Source organism: Callorhinus ursinus, unplaced genomic scaffold, assembly GCF_003265705.2.
Source record: "Callorhinus ursinus isolate GAN/ISIS: 27379988/994484 unplaced genomic scaffold, GSC_fseal_2.0 scaffold33, whole genome shotgun sequence".
Lineage (NCBI taxonomy): Eukaryota > Metazoa > Chordata > Mammalia > Carnivora > Otariidae > Callorhinus > Callorhinus ursinus.
Genome location: NW_027397095.1, coordinates 3,004,218 through 3,032,031, shown reverse-complemented (window position 1 = coordinate 3,032,031; position 27,814 = coordinate 3,004,218). Strand labels below are relative to the sequence as shown.

At 38.5% G+C, this 27,814-nt stretch overlaps 1 long non-coding RNA gene across 1 annotated transcript in view; it reads right to left on the bottom strand.

Moving 5' to 3' along the window:
* LOC141370369 (uncharacterized) overlaps nucleotides 1–24,693 on the bottom strand; it is a 169,398-nt gene extending 144,705 nt beyond the window's left edge. The window contains exon 1 of the long non-coding RNA XR_012374358.1: nucleotides 24,156–24,693. This is a non-coding gene — a long non-coding RNA (uncharacterized lncRNA). The remainder of the gene's footprint in view (nucleotides 1–24,155) is intronic.
* Between the last annotated feature and the right edge of the window lie 3,121 nt (nucleotides 24,694–27,814).

The window sequence follows — 27,814 nt, the reverse complement described above, 5'->3', positions numbered from 1 at the left end:
TCCAGATATGAAAAGAAAGAAAAAAAAAAAAAGCCTTGGCTTTGAGCTCTCATCTCCCACCCCCTTCCAGTCTGAAAAAAATGCCAGTAAGAGACAAAGTCACTGGGAAACATAGGTGCCTTAAATTTTGCCCAGTTTTAAGATGCACTGTTGTTCTTTGCTTTTGGTTGCCATCTGAAATCAAAACTGAGGCTTTAAGCTACCCACCCTCATCTTCTTTTGCAAGAACTCAGTTTCAAGTTGACCTAGTTCTGCTCTTCTTCATATCAGCTTTACATTTCATGCATTTTCCCAATTATTAAGTAGTTGAGGGCAAGTCTCAAGGAGGCAGGGCATAAAATAAGAAAATTCTGAAAATTCAAGGGCAGGATTAGCACATTTCTAGGCAATGACAACAATTGCTAACAATTACTGAGCACTTAAAATGTACCAGTGAATATTTCAAGGATCTTGATAAAGATTCTTACATTGATTCTTTACAACATCCCTCTAGACCAGTTAATAAATAAAGAAAGGTAGCAGGGAAAGTTTAAGTAACTTGTCAAAGGTCACAGAGCTAATGAAAGTTAGAGACAAATTTTAAAAATCACATTAGCCTGACTTCAGAGCTCACACTATTAAGCACTAGGGAGGCAAGCTGTAAGCCCACTTCTGAGGCACTCTGAGGAAGCCTCCCAACTTTTCCTAGTTTTCTTGTGTTCTCTGAGCCTCAAGTGACGGGAAAGCTCAGGTAACAAATTCAGTTTCTATCTTGGATTTTTGGCATATAGGAACAATAGGGAGAAATAAGTCAGATTTGTTTGACCTTCAATCATTAGTCCACCTGTTTCTCAGGTCAGGCCCTTTCCACAATCTGTTGTTTTTCACTAGAAGCCTTGAAACTTTGCAAAGTCCCCCTAAGCTGATTTTCTTTTACTTAAGCAGCCCAAGGGAGAAATTCCCAGGAAAGACACATACTCAGCCACCTGTAGATCCAAAAACTCACTTGGCTCAGAAAGAACAGATAAATTGGAATTGGAAATGGAGAAGAATGGAGCCACATTCGCATCCCAATTTTTCAAGAGTCAGAAAAATACTGACATTGCTTAATTGTATATATGGATGCATGTGTGTTGATATTATTTCTGTATTTTTCTGTATGCTATTGAAGATGAGCGTAATTTGACACCCCAAAATATGCCTCTTTGGCATAATGATTATTTTTTTATTTTTATTTTTTTGTAGAAACAGACAGGAGGGGCGCCTGGGTGGCTCAGTCAGTTAAGTGTCTGCCTTCAGTTCAGGTCATGATCCTAGGGTCCTGGGATGGAGCCCTGAGTCAGGCTCCCTGCTCAGCGGGGAGTCTGCTTCTCTCTCTCTCTCTCTCTCTCTCTCTCTCTCTCTCTCTCCCTCTGCTCCTCCCCTCTACTCATGCTTGCTCTCTCTCAAATAAAGAAATAAAAAACCTTTAAAAAAAATAGGAGAGAAACCTTAAAAACCAAGTTGAAATTACCCTTTTGTAAAACACATTTACATTTATAAGGAAAATCACCATTTGTAAGGGTGTCTTTATTGCTATACCAGTAAGAGGGGTCTGACTCAATCTCTAAACTCTTATCAATGGACAAAACGAGGCTTAAATCTGCATAACAACCATACTCTTGTTTACTGTGCTTTTTCCTGGTAAACGTAACTGACTCCCTACCCCTAACAACTTTTGTCTTTAGCTGAAGGTGGTATTTAAGGTGATGGCTTTGGCCATTTCAGGGAATTACTCAATTTTCCTGGGTCTCTCCCATGTATGCAGGTGGTATATATGTTATTAAACTTTCTATTTCTCTCTTTTTTATGACAGGGTTGTCTCAGCCACAAACCTAGACAGCAAGAGGGAAATTTTTTTTTTCTCCCTACACTATTATGGTATTCATTCTGGTTATTTACCAATTATTTCCATTACTCCTCCAGGATACTGCTAAGATCAGTGGTGATACTTGATCAAGAAATGAAGCCAAACCCACATATCTGATTATCTTTGAAATCCTACCAGAACCCTCTATGGCAGACTGTAACAACACAGTCAGGTTATGTAGTCAGTACAGGCCAGCCATTTCAGGCAGAGAGAAGTGTAGAAAAATGAAGAGTGTGTAAAGAAAAGGAAATTAAGTGAGCAAGAAAAAAAAATTATAACATACATTATTATACAAGTTATATTTAAAGAAAAAACACACACAGATTATGGTAATATTTTAGGTCACTTTGTGTTCACTTATCAGAATTCCATATTAACTAAATATTCCATACAGAAAAAAGGTTGTATTTCATAACTAGAAAAATAGTTTTTGTTCATATTTTTAAATCATACTTTGTGATAACAAAAGTATACTACAAAAATGCTCATAAGATACAAAAAAGCTATAAAATGAAAAATATATGCAAGAAAATAAACAATTATAAACATGTATGTATATATGTAAATTTAAATGTATCAAGATATTTAGGTAAATACAAAACATGATAAGGAAATTATAAAGATGTGGTGTTTCCCTCAAGACTGTGGAATTATAAATAGGGTGAACATTCTTCTTATGTCACATGTAAAGTCACAGTTTACAGCAGTTGTCTAACTTGAAAAATAAACTATGTAATCTCATACAATTTATATTCTCTACTTAATTATCCAATTCCTTACTAAAAATGCACCATTCCTATTTTTCATTGAAGTATATTTGACATACAATATTATATTAGCTTCAGGTGTATGACAGTAATTCAACAAATTATATATGTAACAAAATGCTCACTGTGATCAGAGTAGTTAGCATAGATTAGCAAACAAAGTTATTACAACATTATTGACTATGTTCCCTATGCTGTACTTTTCATTCCTGTAACTTTTTTTAAATAACTGGAAGTTTGTACCTCTTAATCCCCTTCACCTGTTTCACACAATCCCCCAACCTCCTACCAACTGGCAACCACCAGTTTGTTCTATGTATTTATGAGTCTATTTCAATTTTCCTGTTTGTTCATTTGTTTTGTTTTCTAGATTCTATTTAAAAGTGAAAGCATGGTATTTGTCTTTTGCCTGTCTGACTTACTGCACTTAGCGTAATATAGGTCCATCCATGTTGTCACGAATGACAAGATTTTGATTTTGTTCTTGATTATAGCTGAGAAATACTATGCTATTCTTCACCCATTCATCTATCAATGGACACGTAGTTTAGGGTGCCTGGGTGGCTCAGATGGTTAAGGATCTGCCTTCGGCTCAGGTCATGATCCCAGGGTCCTGGGATAGAGTCCCGCATTGGGCTCCCTGCTCAGAAGGGGGCCTGCTTCTTCCTCTCCCTCTGCTGCTCCCCTTGCTTGTGCTCTTTTGCTCTCTCTGTCAAATAAATAAATAAAAATCTTAAAAAAAAATGGACACGTAGTTTGATTCTATATATTGGCTATTGTAAGTAATGCTGCAATAAACATAGAACTACATATATCTCTTTGAATTAGTGCTCTGGTTTCTTCAGGTAAATACACAGAAGTGGAATTACTGGGCTTTATGGTATTTCTATTTTTAATTTTTTGAGGAAACTTCATATTGTTTTCCATAGTGGTAACACCAATTCCCATTCCCACCTAACAGTACGTAAGGGTTCCCCTTTTTCCACATCCTTGCCAAAACTTGTTATTTCTTATCTTTTTGTTACTAAACATTCTGACTGGTGTGAAGTCATATCTCATTGTGGTTTTGATTTCCACTTCCCTGATGATTAGTGATGTTGTGCATTTTTTTTAAAGCCTCTGTTGGCCACCTGAATGTCCTATTCAGGTCCTCTGCCTGTTTTTAATTGGATTATTTAGATTTTGGTGTTGAGTTTTCTGAGTTCTTCATGTATTTGGGATCAACCACTCATCAGATAGATCACTTACAAATATCTTCTCCCATTTATTAGCTTGCCTTTTCATTCTTTTTAAAAAGATTTTAATTATTTATCTGTCAGAGAGAGAGAGAGCACAAGGAGGGGGAGCAGGAGACAGAGGGAGAAGCAGGCTCCCTGCTGAGCAAGGAGCCCAATGCAGGACTCAATCTCAGAACCATGGGATCATGACCTGAGCCAAAGGCAGACGCTTAACTGACTGAGCCACCCAGGCGTCCCTTGTTAGCCTGCCTTTTCATTTTGTTGATGGTTTCATTCACCACACCAAAACTTTTTAGTTGGATGTAGTTCCAATTGTTTTTCTTTAGTTTCCCTTGCTTGAGACAGATCTAGAAAAATATTGCTAAAGCAGATGTCCAAGAGATTACTGCTTATGTTTTCTTTTAACTGTTTTATTGTTTCAGGCCTTACATTACATCTTTAATCCTTTTTGAGTTTATTTTTGTGTATGGCATAAGAAAGTGGTACAGTTTCGTTCTTTTGCATGTAGCTGTCCAGTTTTCCCAACACCATTTATTGAAGTGACAGTCTTTTATCCATTATATATTCTTGCCTGCTTTGTTGTAGATTAACCATATGAGCATGGGTTTATTTCTGGGTTCTCTAGTCTGTTCCATTGATCTATGTGTCTATTTTTCTGCCAGTAGCATACTATTTCAATTACTATAGGTTTGTAGTATAATTTGAAATCTGGGATTGTGACACTTCCAGCTTTGTTCTTCATCAAAAATAACTTTGGCTTTTCAGGGTCTTTGTGGCTCCATACAAATTTTAGGATTATTTGTTCTAGTTCTGTGATAAATACTATTTGGTATTTTGATAGAACTGCATTGAATCTGTAGATTACTGTGAGCAGTACGGACATTTTAACAATACTGATTCTTCAATCCATGAACATGGTATATGTTTCCACTTATTTTTGTCATCTTCAATTTCATCATTGTCTTATATTTTTCAGAGTACAAGTCTTTTACCTCTTAGATTAAATTAATTTTTAGGTCTTTAATTATTTTTTATGCAATTGTAAATGCGACTGTTTTCTTAATTTCTCTTTCTGCTATCTTGTTATTCGTGTAGAAACACAACAGATTTCCATATATTAACTTTGTATCCTGCAACTTTACTGAATTCATTTATAAGTTCAAATAGTTTTTTGGTAGAGTCTTTTAAGGTTTTCTATGTATGTCATCTGCAAATCATGACAATTTTACTTCTTCCTTACCAATCTGGGTGCCTTTTATTTCTTTTTCTTGTCTAATTGCTGCAGCTAGAACTTCCAGTATTATGTTGAATAAACATCCTCATCTTATTCCTCATCTTAGAAGAAATTCTTTCACCTTTTCACCACGGAGTATGATGTCAGCTGTGAGCTTGCTATATACCTCATTTATTATGTTGAAATATATTCCTTCTAAATCCACTTAGTTGAGTTTTTATCGTGAAGAGACATTGGATTTTGTTAAATGATTTTTCTTCACTTGAGATGATCATATAACTTTTATCCTTCATTTTGTGAATGTGGTGCATCACATTTTTTGATTTGCAGGTATTGAACCATCACTGCATCCCACTTGATCATGGTGAATGATCCTTTTAATGTATTGTTGAATTCAGTTGGCAAACATTTTTTTAAACATTTTTACAAGTATGTTCATCAGGGATATTGGCCTATAATGTTCTTTTTTTGTAGTGTCTATCTGGTTTTCTTATCAGGGTAATGTTGGTCTCATAGAATGAATTTGGAACAATTCATTTCTCTTCTATTTTTTGGAATAGTTTTGTTAACTTTTCTTTAAAGTTTTGGTAGCATTCACTTGTGAAGCCATCTGGCTCTGTTTGTTGGGAGTTATTAAATTACTGATTCAAGGGGAGCCTGGGTGGCTCAGATGGTTGAGCATCTGCCTTCAGCTCAGTTCGTGATCTCCATGTCCTGGGATCGAGCCCCATGTCGGGCTCCCAGCTTAGCAGGGGGTCTGCTTCTCCCTCTCCCTCTGCCTCTCCCCCTGCTTGTGCACTCTCTCTCTCTCTCTCTCTCAAATGAATATATAAAATCTTTTTAAAAAATTACTGATTCAATTTTGTTACTAGTAATTGGTAAGGTTCAGATTTTCTGTATCTTTCTGACTCAGTCTTGGAAGAGTATATGTTTCTAGGAATCCATCCATTTTTTTCAGGTTGTCCAGTGTGTTGGCATCTAATTTTTCATAGTAGTCTCTTATAATCCTTTGTATTTCTGTGCAGTTCATTTTGATTTCTACTCTTTCATTTCTGATTTTATTTATTCAAGTCCTCTCATTTACTTGAGGAATCTGGCTAAAGGTTTTTCAATTTCGTTTATCCTTTCAAAGAACAACTTCTAAAGTTTTTTAGTCTCCATTTCATTTATTTCCACTCTGATCTTTATTATTTTTTTCCTTCCTACTAATTTTGGGCTTTATGTATTCTTTCTCCAGTTCCTTTAGGTGTAAGTTTAGATTGTTTATTTCAGATTTTTCTTGTTTTTGAAGGTAGGACTATATTGTATAAACTTCCCTCTTAGAACTGCTTTGCTGCAACCCCAGGATTTTTAACCATTGTGTTTCCATTTTCATTTGTCTCTGGGCATTTTGTGAGTTCCTCTTCGATTTCTTCATTGACCCTTTGGTTGTTTAGCTCCATGCTGTTTAGCCTCCACAGGTTTGTTTTTCCAGGTTTTTTTTTCTTATAATTGATTTCTAGGTTCATATCATTGTGGTTAGAAAAGATGCTTGATATTATTTCAATCTTCTTAAACTTAATGAGGGTTGTTTTATGGCCTAACATGTGATCTATCCTGGAAAATGGTCTGTGTACACTTGAAAAGTGTGTGTTCTGCTGTTTGGGGATGGAATGTTCTGTATTTATCTGTTAAGTCCATGTGGTTTAATGTGTCATCCAAAGCCACTCTTTCCCTATTGATTTTCCATCTAGATGATCTCTCCATTGATGTAACTGGGGTGCTAAAGTCCCATTCTATTATTGTATCACTGCCAATTTCTCCCTTTATGTCTGTTAAGATTTGCTTTATATATTTAGGTGCTCCTATGTTGGGTGCATAGGTATTTTTAATGATCTCCTCTGGTAGAACTGATCCCTGTAGCATTATGTAATGCCCTTCTTTGTCTCTTGTTACAGTCTTCGTTTTAAAGTCCTTTTGCATGATATAAGTAAGTATTGCTACCCCAGCTTTTTTTCTGCTTCAATTTTCATGGAATATCTTCCATCTTTTCACTTTCAATCTGTATGTCTTTAGGTCTGGAGTGTCTTGTAGGCAGTATATTAGATGGGTCTTGTTTTTTTTAATCTATGCCATCACTCTATGTCTTTTGATTGGAGCATGTAAGCCATTCACATTTAAAGTAATTGATAGGTATGTACTTATTGACATTTTAATTGTTTTCTTCATTGTTTTTGTAGTTCTTCTCTATTCCTTTCTGCTCTGGCTCTCTTCCCTCATGATTGATGACTTTTAGTGTTATGTTTGGATTACTTTCTCTTTATTTTTTGTGTATCCATTATAGGTTTTTGGTTTGTGGTTATCACGAAGTTCATATATAACATACTATGTATATAGTGGTCTATATTACATTGACGTTCATTTAAATTTGAACACAATCTAAAAGCACTACCTTTTTATTCCCTCCTTCATGTTTTATGTATATGATAACTATATTTTACATCTTTTTATTCTGTGAATGCCTTAACTAGTTTTAAGATATAATTGATTTGGGGCACCTGGGTGGCTCAGTTGGCTAAGCATCTGACTCTTGATTTCCACTCAGGTCATGATCTCATAGTCATAGGATTGAGCCCTGATTCAGGCTCCCCCACTCATCAGGGAGTCTGCTTGAGATTCTCTCTCTCTTTTCCCTCTACCTCTCCCCCACTCACACTCACACTCTCTCTCTCTAAAATAAATAATCTTAAAAAAAAGATATAATTGATTTTACTACTTTTTAAATCTTTCATATCAATTTATAAATAATTGATGTACTTACTACTTTTACTACATATTTGCTTGTACCAGGGAAATTTTTTCCTTCCAAAATTTTCTTCTCATTATGGCCTTTATTTTTATGCTTAAAGTTCCTTTAACATTTCCTATAAAGCCAGTTTAGTGGTTGATGAACGTCTTTAACTTTTGTTTGTCTGGAACACTCTATCTCTCCTTCAATCCTGAATGATCTCCTTGCAGGGAAGGATATCCTTGGTTGTAGATTTTTTTCCTTTCAGCACTTTGAATAGGTCATGCCACTCCCTTCTAGTCTGCAAAATTCCTGCTGAAAAATAATCTCATAGCCTTATTGGGGGTGGGGGGTTCCCCTTGTACGTAACTAGTTGCATTTCTCTTGCTGCTTTTCAGATTCTGTATCTTTAACTTTGGACATTTTACTTGTTATGTATCTTGGTGTGGACCTTCATGGGTTCCACTTATTTGGGGCTCTCTGTGCTTTCTAGACCTGGCTATCTGTTTCTTTCCCCTAGTTAAGATTATTTTCAGCCATTATTTATTCAAATAAGTCTTCTACCACTTTCTCTCTCTTCTCCTTCTGGGACCCCATATAATGCTAATGTTAGTATACTTGATGTTGTCCCAAAGGCCCCTTAACCTAGCCTATCCTCATGTCTTTTACTTTTTAATTCTTCTTTACTGGTAAAGTTTGGGTGTTTTCCATCACTCACTCTTCCAGACTCCTGTTTTGCATCTTCTAAGCTGGTGTGATTTCCTCTAGTGTATCTTTTATTTCAGTTATTTTATTCTTCAACTCTGATTCGTTCTTTTTGTATCTTTGTTGAAGTTAGTCACTGAGTTCATCCATTCTTGTCCTTTCTGATGAGCATCTTTATGACCATGACTTTGAACTCTTTGTCAGGTAGATTGCTTATCTCTGTTTCATTTAGCTCTTTTTCTGAAGTTTTTTCTTGTCCTTTTGTTTGGAGCATATTCTTGTCTCATTTTGTTTCACCTTCTGTGTTTCTATAAAGTAAACAAACCAACTACCTCTCCAGGCTTGAAGGAATGGCCTTGTGTAGTAATGTCCATGTATACTGTATGTGCCTGGCAAGTAAGTTGTCTGCCTGAATCTGTGGCAGGTGTGGGTGGGGGTCCCGGGGCACTCTGCACTAGGGCCGCCCTGGTGGGATAGCTGGAGCTGGTGAGGGCACAGGCTCGGAGTCCCAGGGTACTATGTTACAGGAACACCCTGACAGGACAGCTGGAGCTGGGTGCATTTCGGTTTAAACCAAAAGCAAAAGTGCAACACCGTGAGCAGTTTCCCCAAATTGGATTTGATTGAAGGCAGCCATGTTTGCTGATGCCTTTGTCTCTAGGTGGCATTTTTTTCAGACTGGATGGGTGGGAGAAGAGGAACTGGGGGCAGGGCTGGTTGGCTCTTGTGGAGCCATACTGCCATCACGAGGTAGTAGTTCTACAAAAGCTCAGTGTGAATTCCTGTTGAGATCTAGCAGTGTTTTGAAAAGTCTGGCTAATTCAAAGGCTGAATTGATCGTAACCAACCTGGGCATCCTTTACTTGAACTCTGAGGCTTTCCAGAAGCTCTGGAAAAAGGAAGAACGCTGGTAGAAAAGCTGCTGAGTGAGGGGCAAGGACTGTAGCAGGACTTTAGTTTCCTCCCCCTGTGGGCATAAAGGAAACCACTCAGAGGGTTTGTCTGTGGGCCTTTGTCTCCTGGCCCTGCCCCCTTGAAAATGAGGCAGTTGGGCTGGCACAAGGTGTCCCTGTACTCTGGGGCCTGGACCCTCTCTGTATCAACACAGTCAGAGTTGGGATGGTGGATAGGAATCTCATTCCATGTGACATCTAACAGCAGCCAGTCTGCAACCTGGAGTTCTCGGGGACACGCACAAGTCTAGTGCTCCCATTGCCTGAAGCAAGGACAGCTTGAGAAGGAGTGCATGCTCCTCAGCCATGCCAAGCCAATAAACTCCAGAACATCAAGAGTAAACTGATTACCCTCCAATTCAGGTTAGTGTCAGTACACAACCAGACCCAAAGAATGGAGAAGAAGGCCTGGAGGTATTTTCTAAACCCAGGAGGTAATAGCTTTTCAGCTTTTCCCTAGGGCTCAGTGTAGGGGCCTACCCACTTAGAGGAACCTAATCTCATTGCTCACAGAGGGAGGAAATGGTTCCTTTCACAGGTGGTTTTCCCCTAAGGAGGATGAGGCCCTTCAGGTCCACAGGTATTATTCTGTCTGCTTCTTAGCCTTTTACTGATGAAGATTCCTTATAGACTTGACAAGATATCCTCCTCTGGGGAGTTGAGCACATCCGGACCCCTGAACCCTTGCTTCTTTTAGTGCCACTCACTCTTCTGTATCTGAAATGATCTCAATATACAACCCTGAGAGAAAGGCTGAGCAATCCATAGAAACAAGCTTTGGTGTTTTGATCTTCTTTCTTCCACTCTGTTTTCCAAGTCTATTTCATTTGAACGCTTGCATGCCTCCTATGGGAATGTGTCTGTGCGATCACTTTTTGAAAGGCAGTCTCTGGACAAAGGGTACGCTCATGTGAAAAGTTAACTGCGGCACAGTAATAACCCTCCAACAAGTTAAACCAACTGACAGTGCTTCCTACACAAAGGAATTTGTCTGTTTCTACAAATGATCACATAAACTGGGCAATATTGATGGCTTCATTTTCAGCAGTTTGCTCAAGATATATTGGTGGCTGGAGGGGGAGGAGGCATTTGAGAACTTCTTAAATTCTAAATTTACTTGGGTATTGGTGATTTGAGACTCTATGCCAGTAGACTTCAGTTTCAGGCATTTCCCCCCCCCCCCCCCGCGCAACTCATGCTCCATTCTTTTACCCTTTCTGGCTATATTATTTTCCTTTGTATTTTAATTTTATAACAGCTGATGATCTGTGAGATTATTTCCTCCTGAGCTCTAATACTGCTGCAAACGGATTGTGCTGGAGTTCTATTTCCCAGACTGCCTGCCTCCTGTGCAAGGGACAGGGAAAGGAGGCAAATGATCGCAAGCCAGGCATTTAGTTGTGAGTCACTTCCTCTAATCCCACCCACACTGGGTGGACACCAAAGCTCCGCCCCACAACTTCCTGGTAGCTGTCTGTACAGTTGTAGTGCCTCACTAGCCGGGTCTTATAACACACCTTTGTCCACATATCCTGGAAGGCCTCAGAAATGAAGGCAAGGATGCAATGCTTGGAGCCAGGGGATGCTCAATGTCCCTGCAAGTCCAACATCCTTCAACTTCTGGGTCTTCCTGGGAGGAAATACCCGTGACTTGGGAATTCACCAAACAATTTCCGCATGATGGCAGTAGTGCTCCAGAAACGTTTACCAGCCCCGCTCCAATTTCTGCCCCCATCCCAGGCCCTCTTCTCCCTCCCTTCCAGTCTGAAAAAAACGCTAAACAAAAGACAACAGTACCAGGAAACAGACCTGCCTTATATATTGCCCCGTTTGAGGATACCTGTTCACACTACTGCGATTAGCTTTCAATTTCCATCTACGATCAAACTGAAGCCTAACCCACTCATTATCTTCAGATATCTTCTTTTGTCAGGTGTTACCTTTTCACCAGATATTGGCTTCAGAGTTCAACTCTTCTTCACTCAGTGTTAGTTCTCTAGCATTTTCCCAATTATCCAGTCGTCTTCTAGGGACAAGTCTCAGGGAATCAGGACTAAATGGAAGAAAATGCTGGAGTTCCATGCCTAGAGGAGGCCTTCTCTAGTCACTTGTTCTTCAGGCCTTTATTTGGTTTCTTTGCTTCCCAGGGAATCTTAGGACACACTAGTCCTTCTATGCTTATTGGAAGGCTATTGTTTGCCTCAGATCCAAAGATTCTTTTCTGAAGTCCTATGTAACTCTTAAATTGATTTGTGACACACTCTACATGGGGTACCAAATGGACCTTTACATTTTTTAATGAAAAAAAATGTGTGTATTGATGATTTTTCCCATGTTTCCATCACTTCTATAGCAGGAGTTAATTTTTTTTTTTTAAGATTTTATTTATTTATTGAGACAGAGAGGGAGAGTACGTGAGTTCAACAGGGAGAGGGGCAGAGGGAGAGGGAGAAAAGAATCTCAAGCAGACTCTGCGCTGAGCACAAAGCCTGACACAGGGCTCAATCTCATGACTGAAATCATGACCTGAGCCAAAATCAAGAATCAGATGCTTAACTGACTGGGCCACCCAGGCACCCCAAGCAGGAGCTAACTTCTGCTTCTCCACCTTAGAATAGATAAAAGATTATTCTTTTTCTAGTGAATCTTGGGAACATATTAGACTTTAAGATTTCAACTGCATTCATGTCTATATTTTGAATTTTCATGTTGTTTCCAATGTCTGCTATTCAAGTGGAATTACTACATTTTATATGCATTTTTAATATTTTTCATACATATTTAGTAATGTGTTTTTACACACATTGGCATATTTTTTAATTTAATAATTTCTGTCAACAGAAATGTATTCATTTGGTGGATATGTTTGTGTGTCTATGTGTGAACTTTTAAAAATATGTGTTGGATCACACTGAATCTAGTTTTGTCCTAGATCTTTAACATAGTCATTATTTTACATGAATCCATATCCTTATATAATTTCCAATTTCTTAATTTTTTACTATGAGAAGAGCTTTATTTCCTCATATATACATAGGAGATACAGGCCACTTTAAAATATTCAAAACTAAAGAGATTCTGAATAAGAAATCAATCATCACAATTCTACTTTTCATACATAGTAACTAGAATTTTAAAAATTTCATGGCTCTTTTCCTTGCCAATATAACCTGAAGCTTTTATTCATAAAATGGGTTTCTATTTAATATGTATTTTTATATAATTTTTTGTTCACATATTGTATAATTAACATCTTGCCAAAATCTTTTCCTATTCTCAGGGTTTTGTCTTCCAGACATTAAACAAATAACTCCATTTGTTTCATTAATTTATCATGGTTATTTAAGAAATATCCATGGGGTACCCGGCTGTCTCATTTGGCAGAGTGTGCAACTCTTGATCTCATGCCTGTGAGTTTGAGCCTATGATGGGTGTGAAGCCTACTTTAAAAATTTAAAAAAAAATCCATATAATTCATATATATGATGATGGAAACAGAGGTTATTCAAAATCCTATTTCACTCATGCATAATGACTATAATAAATTTGTTACATATTCTAGGAAAGTATACAAGCTATCTAAAATATCTCAAGTGTTTCACTCGTCTTAATTATTTGTATCAATTTTATCTTCTTGGCAAAATTTACCTCATAATTTTCTGACCACCTCCAATGTGTTCTGGTTTTGCCTATGTCTGGTGCTTAACCATCATTCTGATACTCCTTTCTTCAACATTCTGAGGATTCTCATATCTCCTCTACTGGATCTCTGGTTTCATAAAACCTGTATTTTCCTCTGTTTCTAAATCTTTTCTTTGTTTAAGCACAAGCTATAGCAGCATTTAAAAAAAAAAAAAAACCTACATGGGCAGTAAATCTTTCAGACCTTGTATATTTGAGAATATTTTTACCCTTACATTTCAGTGAAAAGTTTCTCTGTGTATAAAATTCTAAGTTGGAAATAATGTTTTCAGAATTTTGAAGGCAACACTACATTCTAGATTCCAGGGTTGATGTTCAGAATTTCAAAGTCATTCTGATTCTTCATGTTTGTATGTTAGTTACATGATCTTCCCTCTGTTATCAGGGTTCTGAAATCTCCCAATATATCCTCTTTTCACCCACGGTGCTGGCAACCTGATGGCCCCTTTCAGTGTGGGATATCATATTCCACATTCGTGTGAAATGTCTGGGAACTCCTATTACTGAGATAATCAATGACATTTACAGATACACTCTAATTTTCTTAGGTTTTTTTTCTTTCTCATTTTTGGTATTACAAGTCAAGTCTTTCTCCAACCTCCTTGTTGAGTTTTGCATTTCTGCCATGTCATTTTTACTTGCAGTGTTCCTTTTCATTTTAACTTTATCTTTTCCATTGTATCCTTTTCTTCTATCACAGCTGCAGTATTACCTCTGGCCTGTTTGACCACACTGATAATAGTTAATTTTTAAAGTTCTCTTCGTCCTTTAAGTTGGTCTTCTCCAAGACAGTTCTTCTATGTTTTGGTCCATACCTTTTTTGTTATGGCTCCTTTTAGATTCCTGAGAGTCCTCAGTTTTCTACTCAATCCTAGACTGATTTAAATGATGTCTGGAAACTCTGAGTGATGATATAGTGCTTCTGGACTTCACTGTAGAGTGATCTGGCTTGGAAGTTTAATTCCCCAGAGAAGGCTTTAACCATCCTTCCCTCTGGAGGGGAAAGGCTTTGTTGCTCGTGTTCGAGAAACCAAATGGAGAAGAGGACTGTGTTTATTAGCATCTAGCATGCACAGCCTCACTTACTGGTCCTGTTTCCAGTAAGGTGACCCAGCCAGCCACTGTGTGTGCTGGTCCTCAGTCCAGAGAATCCTTATTTTAGCCTTTTTAGAGAATAACCACCTGTATTTTCTTTGGGTAGGGAGGCACTCTGATCTTCTCATTATATGATAATCTTCTCATTTTATGTCACAATTGCCTTCCCTCCTTCTTACTGCTCCTCTTCATCATCTTTCTATTCCTCCTCCTCCTTTGGGAGAGGCACCGTCAGGTTGGTTGAGGTATAATTTGAACACAGTGAAAGTCTGGTTCGGTTTAAATCAGGTTAGTTCTCTACTTTCCCTTCTACTATAACAGGATTAATTTTTCTCTTGTCTACTATTCATTTACCATTTTCCATCTGCTTTCAGCTTCTAAATATTTCTGATGTCTCTTCTCTTACTTTTTTGTACTGAGTTTATACCTTTTAGAAAAATCTCTTTGTCTCCACTTTGGAGGGGAATTAGGAGAAAAAATTAGATGCCAGTGTTCAACTTGCCAGGTTACCTAGAAATCTTACCTTGGTTGCATCTTATATTGTATCATGAGTACTTTTCCATGTAATGTAATACCCTTTGTAAGCTTAATAATTCTTAATTATTTTGAGAATAATAATTCTTAAAACCATTCTTATTTTGTAAGCAAAATAATTCTTAATTTGGGAATCGCTTTACATTTGGCCTAAATCACATGTAATATAAGCACCATGAAACTAAGTTATTACCAGGGAGCACTTAAAGAACACCCATGATCGTATCATCTTAATATAGGCACTGATAGGTTTTGTTTTGCTCTATTCTTTTCTTACATATTATCTGTATGGGTGGGTTAGATGTGTATTATTATTTGTGGGGAAAACTTGAATTTCAATTTCACACTCTCTTGACATCATTAACTTTTCACAATGTCCGTAGTCTTCAGAAGACAATTTTTTTAATGCAAAGCTTAATTTTTAAAACTATTAAAATATCTATAAGAGAAATAGACAAGCATAAAATAGATATGCATTTTAAAAATGACTGATTACTGATGATATTTAATAACCTGGGAGTTTATTTTTAAGTATATTGAAATAAATGTTCCTTAATTTTTTTCAAAAGCACATTTTCTTGTAAAAAAAAAAAGTAACCAAAATAATAAAAATAAAAAGGGGCACAATCACCCATTCCTAAGCAGTATATGGTAGTATGGTAACTACTATTTGCACTTTGATGTTTTTCACTCCAGATCTCTCAATACGTGTAAGCAATCATATATTCATTCAGAAAATATGTAATTAGTTCCTGCCAAGTTCCAGACTTTGCTCTAGGCCTTGGGGAAAAAAGACTTAACAAAATTTATTTGTGTGTGTTTATGTACATATATACACATATACATATGTACACATACATGTATAAATACATGCCTGCACATAGTAAGAAATTATATATAACCTAGTATGCACACACACATATATATGCATAACATACATATGTATGCATAGCCAAATAAATATATGCAAGCACTGGCACTGTATTTATAAACTAATGATATACACATAAACACAATGTTTGTTGACCATTGCAGCTTCCTGAACACTAGTAAATTTGAGTGTCTTTTCACTTATGAACAGTTGGATTTCTTCTTTTGGAAATTGTCTCTTTAATTTCTTTACCCATTTGCCATTGGTAAATGGAGCACGAACAGAAACGATTATTTTCAGTCATAGGAAGCTACCACCCAAGCATAAGACAAAATCACCTTCAACTACTCTAAAAGGTCAAACGCAGGCGGAGTAAGGAAAGAAGAAGGGCACCAGGCTGGTCCTCAATTAGGGCAGAATCCCAAGAGATTCTAGGCACCCGTCACTATCTTGGAAGGAAGAAATATGGGTCTGAGAGTGTTCAACACCCAAAGACTCTCATCAAGCTTATTAGGAATCTTCGTCTGGAACTTATGAAGCAGTGACAGAGAAGAGCAAGTATGAGGAGAATAGCTAGGCTTCAAGGACCTCAGCATCCTCTGGGACAACTAAAGCTTTAAGTCCTCCCTCTCCCCCAAGCCCAGCAAGAGAACTGAGATGAGAGTAGAGCTCTGTTGGCAGGCCTTTGCCTGAGATTTGAGAAACCAGATGCAAGCAACTGCCTTTGCTGCCTCTGAAGCTCAAGAGAATTGCTTCTAGCCTTCCTTGTATGTTTTTGACCCCTATGTGTGTATGCCTCTGATCCCCTAGCAGCAGTTTGGGGTCTTCTTGGCTTGGCAGGATGGCGTCCAATGCTTCTCCATTTGTCCTCCTTGCTCAAGCAGTAGGTTTTGGAATCTTGTATCTGAGATCCCCCAGCAAGCACATCTGCCTCAAACTAGACTGTTTTACACACTGCGGTGCTGCTAGCACAGGGAGCTCAGATTCTAAGGCTCCAGGACACTGAACAGGCTTGCATCACCCTCTGAAGGGCAGGGACACGAGACAAACGTCAACAAGGCCTGTACTGAGACCCCAGGCCCTTCTTCTAAATTCACTTACACTCGGAAGAAACCAAAGCCCTGCCCCCACAACTTCCGGCGCAGGGGCTTCCTGGCCCAGCAGCGGCTAGTTCAGGCCTGCCTCCCCATGGACCAGTTCCTACTCCCGGACCTCACCTTTGTCATATGGTTATCAGGCCTTTGGCCAGAGCGCCTGGAATAACTCCCAGAAACTAGAGAGGCCCAATTCGGGGCCAGGGCTTGCTTAGCCTCCCCACTGAACGCACCTCTCTAAACCGAAAGTCCTCACGGAAACAGCCATAATGGCGGAGGTTGTTTTTAAACGATTTCCTCAGGATGGCAGTAGTGCACCAGCTTTGCCAGCAAACAGTCGGCCTCCTTCCCTCAGGTCCTCTTCACCCGCCCATCCTGTCTGAAAAAACGCTACTAAGCTGCAAAGGCGCCCGAAAATACGGTTACCTAGCATCTTGCGCGGTTTAAGAAAACCTGCTCGCAATGAGGCACTTTAGCTTTGGTTTTCGTCTGAAATAAAACTGGGGCCTAAAACTAACCACTCTTACCAGGCCTCTTCTCTTTTCAAGAATTCAGTTTCCACTAGGCCTTGTCTTCATAGTTTTGTTCTCGTTCACACAGCATTACATCTACAGCATTTTCCCTTTGTCAAGTTGTCTAGTTCTGGGGCAATTTTCAAGGATCCAGGCCTACACAGAAAAAGAAAATGCTGGAAATTCAACCAGGACGGCATCTCTAGGTATCAATCCATGTTTCCTTGCCTGGCTCATCTCTACTGCTCTTAAGGAATTCTACATTTTCTGGGTAAAGATGTAGGCATGTGTTGAATAGTGGGCAGCCATTTGCTGGGGCCTTAAGAGGAGTGGCCCACATTGCTTTCATCACTATCTGCCGTCCACTGCCCCACATGGCAGGATATATATATTCCAATCAGAGGTTACTCAGAATTTTGTCTCAGGCTCCCATTTACCATTTGGATCACAAGCACTTGCCCATGTCACTAAATGACCTTCAGTTTCTCTCTTTTGACTTTATTGAGGGTGTATGTGTGTTACCATTTATCTCCTAGAGATCAGTATGAAAACCATTTTCATCAGTGACTAAGACATGCTTGCCAAGGATTCAAAAATAATCATGTGTTGATCAAGATTAAAGCACTGCCATAAAACTTACTATGACCACTGATAACCTTTTGGATGATGTCTTTCCACTCCTTGCAATACAGAGTTCTATATGTACATTCATAAACAATAAATTTATATTAAAATTGGATGTTATAAGTACATTAGTTTGCATAAGAAATTTTTCCTGATTCCTGGCATTTTGAGAATATTATATAAAATTTGCAAGTCTTCGGTTTAGTAAATAAATTACAAAAAATGCTTCTTATTGCCCCATTTACTTAATAGACACACACACACACGTTTCTCCTTGATTACAATTTGACTCAGATTGGGTGTAGTTTTGCACCAAATCTTCTGCATAACCTAATATAAATTGCATGGTCCCTATCAATATATATTTTCCCCAATTTGAAATTTCTTTACATTTTATTCTAGAAAGAGGTCTCCCAAGAAATTAAGAGAGTGACACCTGCTGTTGGCAACCTGTTAACATTTTGAGAAATTATAAAGCCAAAATCAATGGCACCAATCAAAACTAGAAGAAACAACTTCTAAACTGTTTTTGCCATACATTCTCACATCCTTCCTGTGCTCATATATTTTTTAACCTAAAATCTCAGTTCCTTTGTACCTCAAGTGTTCAAACATACTTTCATCACCAATTATAGAGTTCTGTGCAAATATCATTAAATATTCCTTGGAATACTTCCAATTTCTTTTTTTAAAAAAGATTTTATTTATTTATTTGACAGAGAGAGAGAGACAGCGAGAGAGGGAACACAAGCAGGGGGAGTGGGAGAGGGAGAAGCAGGCTTCCCGCGGAGCAGGGAGCCCGATGCGGGGCTCGATCCCAGGACCCCGGGATCATGACCTGAGCAGAAGGCAGACACTTAACAACTGAGCCACCCAGGCGCCCCGGAATACTTCCAATTTCTAATGTTGCCTCTCATCTTTTTGCATTTCTTAGAATTAAGCATTCCTGCTTCCAAAATTGCCAGATACATTAGCCATGTATAAAGTGCAGTAAAATCACAAGTAATATCACTCAAGCAGACAAGGGTTTTCAAAACAGGGTGTCCTGAATCCTCTTGTTTTCTCTGAGCAATTAGAGATATAAACACATTAGGTCTCAAATGACCAACAAATCAGGTTTACATCAGTAACTTCTTCTGTACATATTTGTTCTGGATTGGTTCTCAAATTACAGATATATTATTGGCTTCTTGAAAAATATCTTAGAATATACAGTCTGTCAAGAACAAATGGAAACACTTTATTCCAGATCCCTCTTTCACAAGGGAACCACTATCAATAAGCAGCTTGATGAGTATGTTGGTTTATATGTTATAAGTGATATACAATTATTCATGAGAGCTAAATAGATTTAGTCTACATCTCATCATTATATCCCCATATTCCCCAGCACAATGCTATACACACACACACACACACACACACACACACACACACACACACACATACACACACACAAACTCTAAATGTTTCTATGTCTTCAAATCCAGCCTCTTCACACTGTACATGGAGTTTGGTGGCATGAATTTTTGACCCAACATTGGACAGTGGGTACTTGCCAACAGCATTTACTATTCATGAACAACCTGATGATGTTAAATCACATAGTATTCCTTCATTGTTGATCAAATTATAAGAATAACTTGCATCTGGAAAAGAATCGGTAAACTGAGCAAATAGGAAACAAAGAAATGATACTCTAACTCACTGGAACTCAATAAATGTCACTGATATTGGATCTACTCCATTCTGCTCTTTTATATATATTACATAACTGGCTATGTGTGGGCACATGTGTGCAGACTGTCAGGATTTGCTGGTATTTGGACTTCATGATACATACGGAATACCCTTACAGTTTAAGTTGCTTCCTTCTATTAATGTTTTCTCAGGTCTTCTATCACATAAGCCTCTTCATATGACATCAAATATGCTTTAGAGAGGCACCCGGGTTGCTCAGTCGGTTAAGCAGCTGCCTTTGGCTCAGGTCATGGTCCCAGGGTCCTGGGATCCAGCCCCACGTTGGGCCTCCCTGCTCAGTGGGGAGTCTGCTTCTCCCTCTCCCTCTGCTCCTCCCCCAAGCTCATACGCATACACTCAACCTCTTTCTCTAATAAATAAATCTTAAAAAAAAATATGCTTCAGAAATTTGTATTTTCTGTTACGCAGAATTTGGAAATACCATTCTGTTTGCATAACAGTCTGAGGCCTTTAAATCTTGCATGGACATAGACCTGTGCACATTTTTAAAAGAAAAATTGATCTCTTGATACCCTCTTTTCTTAACTGCATATTGCTATAATGTTGGTTTCTTGAATTTTTTTTTTTTTTTAATTTTCGAATACCAGCTTTTCCCACTTTCAACATTTGGAGATTTTAGACAAGTATAAAACTAAAACTTGAAGGCTAGCCATTGGAAACATCACTCTAGAAAGTTAGTCATTGTTAGCTGTTTGTATGCTTTCCAGATACTTCGCTTGTGCCTATTCACTTTTTTTAATCCTTATGTTTTTATATCTTCAACTTGAATTAATCATGTAGGTAATAAGCAGAGAAAGACAGGCTTTATTTTTCCATTTCATTTGTATTAGACACCTAGGATGGTTTGATCCCAAAGTTCCAACACTTTGCTTTTTCTTCCTGGAATCAAGGTTATGGACATCTCTCCTGATAAAGACTCAGAGAATGGATTTCAATCTTTCCAAGGGCTTACAAAGACTAACCGTTGTAGCTGAACCCAGAAAACGGACCCTTTGCCCCTCCCTGCTATCCACTCTTGCAAAGGAAACCTCAACAATCCTCCCTGGCCCCAGCTCTCTGCTTTCCTGTGGGAATGTGGCTATGTGATCACTTTTGAGAGTCAAAGTCTCTGGACAAAGAATATTCCCATGTGAAAGATGAACTGATGTCAACCAACTGACCTCCAAAGAGTTGAGCCAACTGACAATGCTTCTCACCTGGTAGGAGCCTGTCCAGTTCTACAAATCATTACACAACCTGGGTGATAATGGATTCATTTTCAGTGGCTTGCTTAGGGTTATGATGAAGAATGGAGGGCATTATGGGAGACTATGTCAAACTACAATTTAATGTGGTACTGGTGAGTTTGAGTTGCATGCCCTTTGTTTTTTTTTTAAAGATTTTATTTATTTGACAGAGAGAGACACAGAGAGAGAGGGAACACAAGCAGGGGCAGTGGGAGAGAGAGAAGCAGACTCCCCGCCAAGCAGGGAGCCCAAAGTGGGGCTCGATCCCAGGACCCTGGGATCATGACCCAAGCTGAAGGCAGACGCTTAACAACTGAGCCACCCAGGTGCCCCGTGTTGCACGCCTTTTATTGTCTGGGACGTGCCTGCTATTTTCTTTGCCATTTTTCCTACTAGGTGTTTTTTTTCTTTTTTTTTTTTAATTTTTCATGTTGACATAGCTTTTGATCTGAAATGCGTATCAAGAGCTGAGCGGTAGTTAGGCTTGGCAATAGTTACAATCTCCTGTTACTGGTCATGGTACCATGCTTGAATTCCTGGACTCAGAAAGGTGCTATTGCTTTAGGCTTCCATCCCCTGGCCAAATATTTTCTCTTCATGTAAACCGAAATATGTAAACACAAAATTCCTGAATTTGAGGAAGTCCAGGACTAGGGCTACCTCGCCTGTCACCCACAATTCTAACTTCAGATATGGAGCGCTGTCTTCACCCATCTAGCTTCCCCGGTCTAGCCTATGGGCAAGCCAAACTATTAACTCCAAACAGGCAGCTTAGTCATCTAATGCAGGATTTCTCAGCTATCTGCTTAGCTGAAGCAGAGTAATGAGGTCAGAGGGCACCTTATACCTTCATAGGGTACCTGACCACTGAGGCATGTTTTCGCAAATATCTTCAAATCCCCCCTCCGCCAAGAACAGCCTCAAGGACAACTAGACCCAGCTGCTTCAGATTTGAAGAGAAGGAGGCCCAGCTCAAGGCCAGAGTCCACTCAACCTCTTAAACCTTTCTCAACTGCCAGGCCTCACAGTTCTAACACCAGTGGGTTTTGTCAAACCACTTCCTCTTGGTGGCAGTATCGCTCTGGGAAAAAACCAATTAACCCAGCTCCCCAGGGGGGCCCTCCACTCCCGCCCATTCGATATGAAAAAAAAAGCCACCAAGAGACAAAGAAAGGAGTCAGGAAACAAAGTTGTCTAGCCATTTGCCCAGTTTGGGGGAAATCTACTGGCCAGATGAGCTTTAGCTCCTAGTTTCCCTCAAAAATCAGAGGCTAAGCCACCTACACTCATCAATCATGTTTTCAAGAATTACATTTCCATTCTACCAAGGCTTTGTAGGTCTGCTCTTCACTGAGCTTTGATCTCCAACATTTTCCCATGTTATTTGCTTCAGTTGGTTAATTCTTAGGGATCCAGGGCTAAGAGAGTGAAGAAAATGATGGGAATAAGGGCATGGAGAAGAACAAATCTAGGAACCAGGCCACGTGGTTCTTGACTTGTCTCACTGCCAGATTCTCTGGAATCCTCCTCCATTTTCTCTGAAGGCACCAGGCTTTGCCTGTGGAGTGGGAGGGAGCCATCCGGCTGGAACCCTAAGAGTAGGGTCCAGAGCACTCTCAAGTCTGATTTCCATACAGTGTTCCACTTGGAGTGACACATATACTGGAACATATATAAATTCCAGTCAGAAGAGACATAATTTTGTCTGTTTTCATCATTTAACAATGGAACACAACCATATTCCAATGCATGTGATTATGACTTTCAATGGCTTCCTATGATTTTTAAATTATTATTATTATATATGTACATGCCACTAATTGTTAGGGATCAGTTTCTCATACATAACTAAAACATGGTGTTTGCAAAGGGTTCAGAAAATAACCACTGATAACCTTTCACACGTTTACTTCTATTATTTCAACACACACACACAGTTCTGTGTTTATGCAATAAACTACAATAAATTTACATTTAAATTGGATTTATGTAGGCATCATGTTTTAGATTCAAAATTTTCACTTGATTCCCGGGTAGTTTGAAATTATCATGAAACAGTTGGAAGACCTGGATTTTAGACAATAAATACTTGCAAAGAACTACTTGATTGACTCATTACTTAAGAATATTAATTAGGTTCTCATTTAATCCGGTTTTATTCATACACAGGACATCAAATGTCTATAATGCGACCATTCAGGAATCTTATTTTGAGACTTGCCTTATCTAATCATTAATATATGCCATATATATTCCCTACAACTAACACTGGGACAGATAATAAATACTCATCTCCCAGAACACTAGGGTTTCTTTTTTTATACTTCTCAAAATTTACACCAAATTTTTAACCTTAAAATTTTCCTTACAAACTGTAAAGAAAAATATAATTCAAAAATGAAGGTTGAAATTGGTTGTCTCTTAAATTCAGTCACCCAGGTGTGCATCCTAAGAAAACTTTAAGGTGGTATGTTCACACCCTTTACATTCAGCTATAATTTGTCAATAATGTCTTCTTTTGCATAAATGTAAATATGTATATAAGTATGTTGACTGAGAATTTCACGTTGAAAAGCATGCTTACTATAAAACGGACCATAGTTATGGATATATTGCTTTTTAAAAATGTCTGATTTTACATATATATAAACACATTCATATATACGCATATGTAAATAAATGTTACACACACACAGGTATGCTTCTCTTTAAACATAACTGGACGCATACTGGGTACAGTTTTGCACAGTCTTGAGCACTACCTTAAACCGCTTGCATATTTGCCTATCAGTATATATTTTTGAGTGCTTGAAAATGTTTTTATATTTTTCCCTAGAAGACCTATCTACTCGAAGAAATTACAAAAGTTATACTTGCTACTGGCAAAGCATTCAAATTTTGAGAAATTATAAAGTAGAAAACCAATGGTACCTCAATCAGAAGAAATAACCACTTAAAAATATCCTTGCCATGCATTATCTCTTCACTTTGCACATATGTGTACTTTTAAAAAATAATGTTCAAATTCCCTTCTACTTTAAGCATTAAAACAAGTTGTCCTGCCATGTATCTTGAATGCTTTTTAAAGCATCATCAAATATTCTTTGGAATTTCGACATGTTTTAAAATTTTGCCACCTGTTTTTGCATTTCTAGAAACAATCATGCTTCTTTTTACAATGTACCTGCTGCAACAGCCAAGTATGAAGATGTGAAGCGAGGTCACAGGTAATGCCACCTCCAGCGGACAAGGACTTTTGAAATGTGGGTTCATCTTCAATCCTCTTCACTTGGTTTTGGTTCCCATCAGTTTGTGCAAAGTCTGATCCTGTAGCCGAAGTGCTAACAGTACTTGGCTTGGCCAGGTAGTTTCGTTTGTCTCCAGACTCTCCCAGCTCCAATCTGGGTGCACCTGAGACCTGCAGCAAGCACACTGGGTCGTGCTATAAGCCACCTCCAGGAACGGTCCTGTCCTCTGCGCTCAGGCTCTGCTACCAAAAAGGGCCCAGGTCCCAGGGCATGGGAACGCCACGTGCTCAGGGGGGCTGGGAGACCCACAGGCCCAGTACTTTGTCTGTTAGTGGTTTCCTCTGGTCCCGCCCACACAAGGCGAATACCAAGACCCCACCCCACGACTTCCTGTGCCCCGACTTCCTGGCGGATGCTAGCGACCTTGCCTCCCCACCAGCCACCTCCTACACCTGGACCCCACCTTTATCCAGAGCTCCAGGTAGGCCTTTGGAGGAGGCACTGAGCTCAAGCTCCGGCCGGCCCCTCAGCCTCCCCACTGAATGGACCTTTCCAAAGTAAAAGTCATTTCAGAGAAGCAGCCTTGGGGCTTTTTCCAGAGATTTCCTCACGATGGCAGTGTTGTTCCGGAAATTCTACCTAAGACTGCCCACATGCCCTCTTCTCCCGCCCAACCGGTGTGAAAAAAATATGACCAGAGACAAAGGCGGCAGAAAATATGGCTTCCTTGCTTCTGGCCCAGTTTGAAGAAACCTGCTCACACTATTGTGATTTTGCTTTTGATTTCCATCTGCAATCACACTGGGGCCTAAACCTACAGTATCATCAGGCATCTTTTATGTTCAAGAACTCAATTTCCACTTACCTAGTCTTTGCCCTTCTACTTTTTCTTCACTCAGCACGATATAGCTCCAGTGTTTTCTCTTGGGACCAAATTGTCTTGGGATATCAGGGAGCAAACCTCAGGGATCCAGGCCTAAGGGGGAAAAAATGGTTGCACCTAAGGGCTTGGAGAAGAGCAAATCTAGGCACCAATACGAGTGGTTCTTGACCTGGCTCACTTCCCAAGTTCCCTAGGAGTCCTCCTCCATTCTCTGGCAAGGGCACTAGGCCTTGGTGTATTTAGGGAGAAGGAATTCTTTGTCTGGAACCCTAAGAAAAGTATCTAGATGGCTCTCAAGACTGCATGCTAAACCCGGAATGATACACCTACTCAAATATGTATACATTCCAGTCAGAGGGGACATGATTTAGCTTCATGGTTTCATCATTCAACATTGGAACACAGGCAAGTTCTATGTTATTACATGGTCTTCAGTGGCTTCCCTATGATGTTATTGTGTATGTGCATGTTAGTGACTATGTCTTCGGGATCAGTTATATAGCATTTTCTCATAAGTAGCTAAGACATGGTGCTTGCAAAGGATTCAGAAAATAACCGCATGCTGATCAAGACTAAAGTGCTATCATAAACAGTACCTGTTACTACCACTGATAAACATTTGGATTTTGTTTCAGCGCACACATAAAAACTCAGTATCCATACACTCATGCATTCATTTCAGAAACAGGTATACTTAGCTTCATACACAACAGTAAGTTTACATTAAAATGAGACGTATTTGTATGTCCTGGTTTGTATCATATTTTCATTACAATTTTTCAAGACCTGAGTTTTAGTAAAGCATTGGCAAAGAGTTTGTGGATTGCCACATTCAGTAAAAATATTAGGATTTCAATGAAGAAATGTTCAGTTCATAAGACACTTATTTAACAACTTGAAACTTAATGCCTATGATGCCACCCCTCAGGTATCATGATTTGAAGATTTACAGTTTCTAATCCTTATTATGCTAACATATATGTATAATCCATATACATATATATTTTTTTAAAGATTTTATTTACTTATTTAACAAAGAGAAAGAAGTCACAAGTAGGCAGAGTGGCAGGCAGAGGGAGAGGGAGAAGCAGGCTCCCTGCTGAGCAGACAGCCTGATGCAGGGCTTGATCCCAGGACCCTGGGATCACGACCCAAGGCAAAGGCAGACGCTTAAACAACTGAGCCACGCAGGCGCCCCATATACATATATATTCTTAAACAAATATTGAATCACAACTACACAAGTGTGCCTCTGAAAATATAGGATTGTTCTCCTTCTCAAAAATTTAACCTATATTTTTATTTAAAATTTCACCTTGGGGCGCCTAGGTGGCTCAGTCGGTTGGGCATCCAACTCTTAATTTTGGCTCAAGTCATGATCACAGGGTCATCAAGCCCTGAGTTGGGCTCCGGGCTGGGCATGGAGCCTGCTTAAGATTCTCTCTCCCTCTCCCTCTGCCTCTCCTTCCCCTCCACCCCAAAACAAAATAAAATTTAATCTTAACATTTTATTATTAAAAATATAACAGACTACATTACTGAATAAATAAATAAAGTTTATGTGTACATCAGTCTAACACTGTGATCCAGGTGTATTCTATCAAATACAAACCCTTGTATTCTATTAAAACTCCAGGGTGAAAGCACTTGCATTTTTTATAGTTATCAATAATCTTTCATCAATATTTCCCTTTATATTTATTTATTTATTTATTTATTTATTAAAACTTAGATCTTGCAAATTTTTTCATGATAATGACAAACTGTCTAGGAAACAGAAATGAAAATAGATCCAAAACATGACATATGAATAATTCAATTTTAGTGTAAACTTTTTGCTGTGTATGAAACTAAATGTCAGTTTGTATATGTATACATACACAGGCATATGCCAGAGATATTGTGGATTCAGTTCCAGACCACGACAATAAAGCAAATATCACAATGAAGTGAGTCAAATAATTTTTTTGGATTCCCATTGCATATAAAAGTTATGTTTACATGATACTGTAGTCTATTATATGTGCAATAGCATTATGTCTAAAAAAAAGTACATACTTTAATTTAAAAATACAATTTTATTGCTAAAAAATGCTAACCATCATCTGAATGAACTGGAATCACTGATCACAGATGGCCATAACAAAGATAATAATAATGAAAAAGTTTGAAATATTGCAAGAATTACCAAAATGTGACAGAGAGACACGAAGTGAGCGAATGCTGTGGGCAAAGTGATGCCTACAGACTTGCTCAATGCACAGTCGCCACGAACCTTCAATTTGCGAACACTGCGGTATCTGTGAAGCTCAACAGAGGGTAGCACAATAAAATCAGATAGGCCTGTATATACATCACACACACATAATATATATACATACATACACCCAAACTCACACCCATGCATCTATGGACACAGAGGGTGAAATTTGGGCGAAGTTTAATTGCATTCTTATTGTAAAAATCACCATGATTAAAAATACATAGTTTTTACACATGTGTACAAATATGGATGGATATATACAAATGTACTAATATGTGTTTGTTTCTCTTTAAACATAATTGAATGCATGCTGAAGGTAGTTTTGAACAAATTCCTCATCATTATTTGATACAATTTTCATATGCTCATATACATATATATTTAGAGACCTTGGAATTTCTTTATTCTCTTGTTGGAAGAGCCTTATTGTCTAAGAGATTTACAAAAGG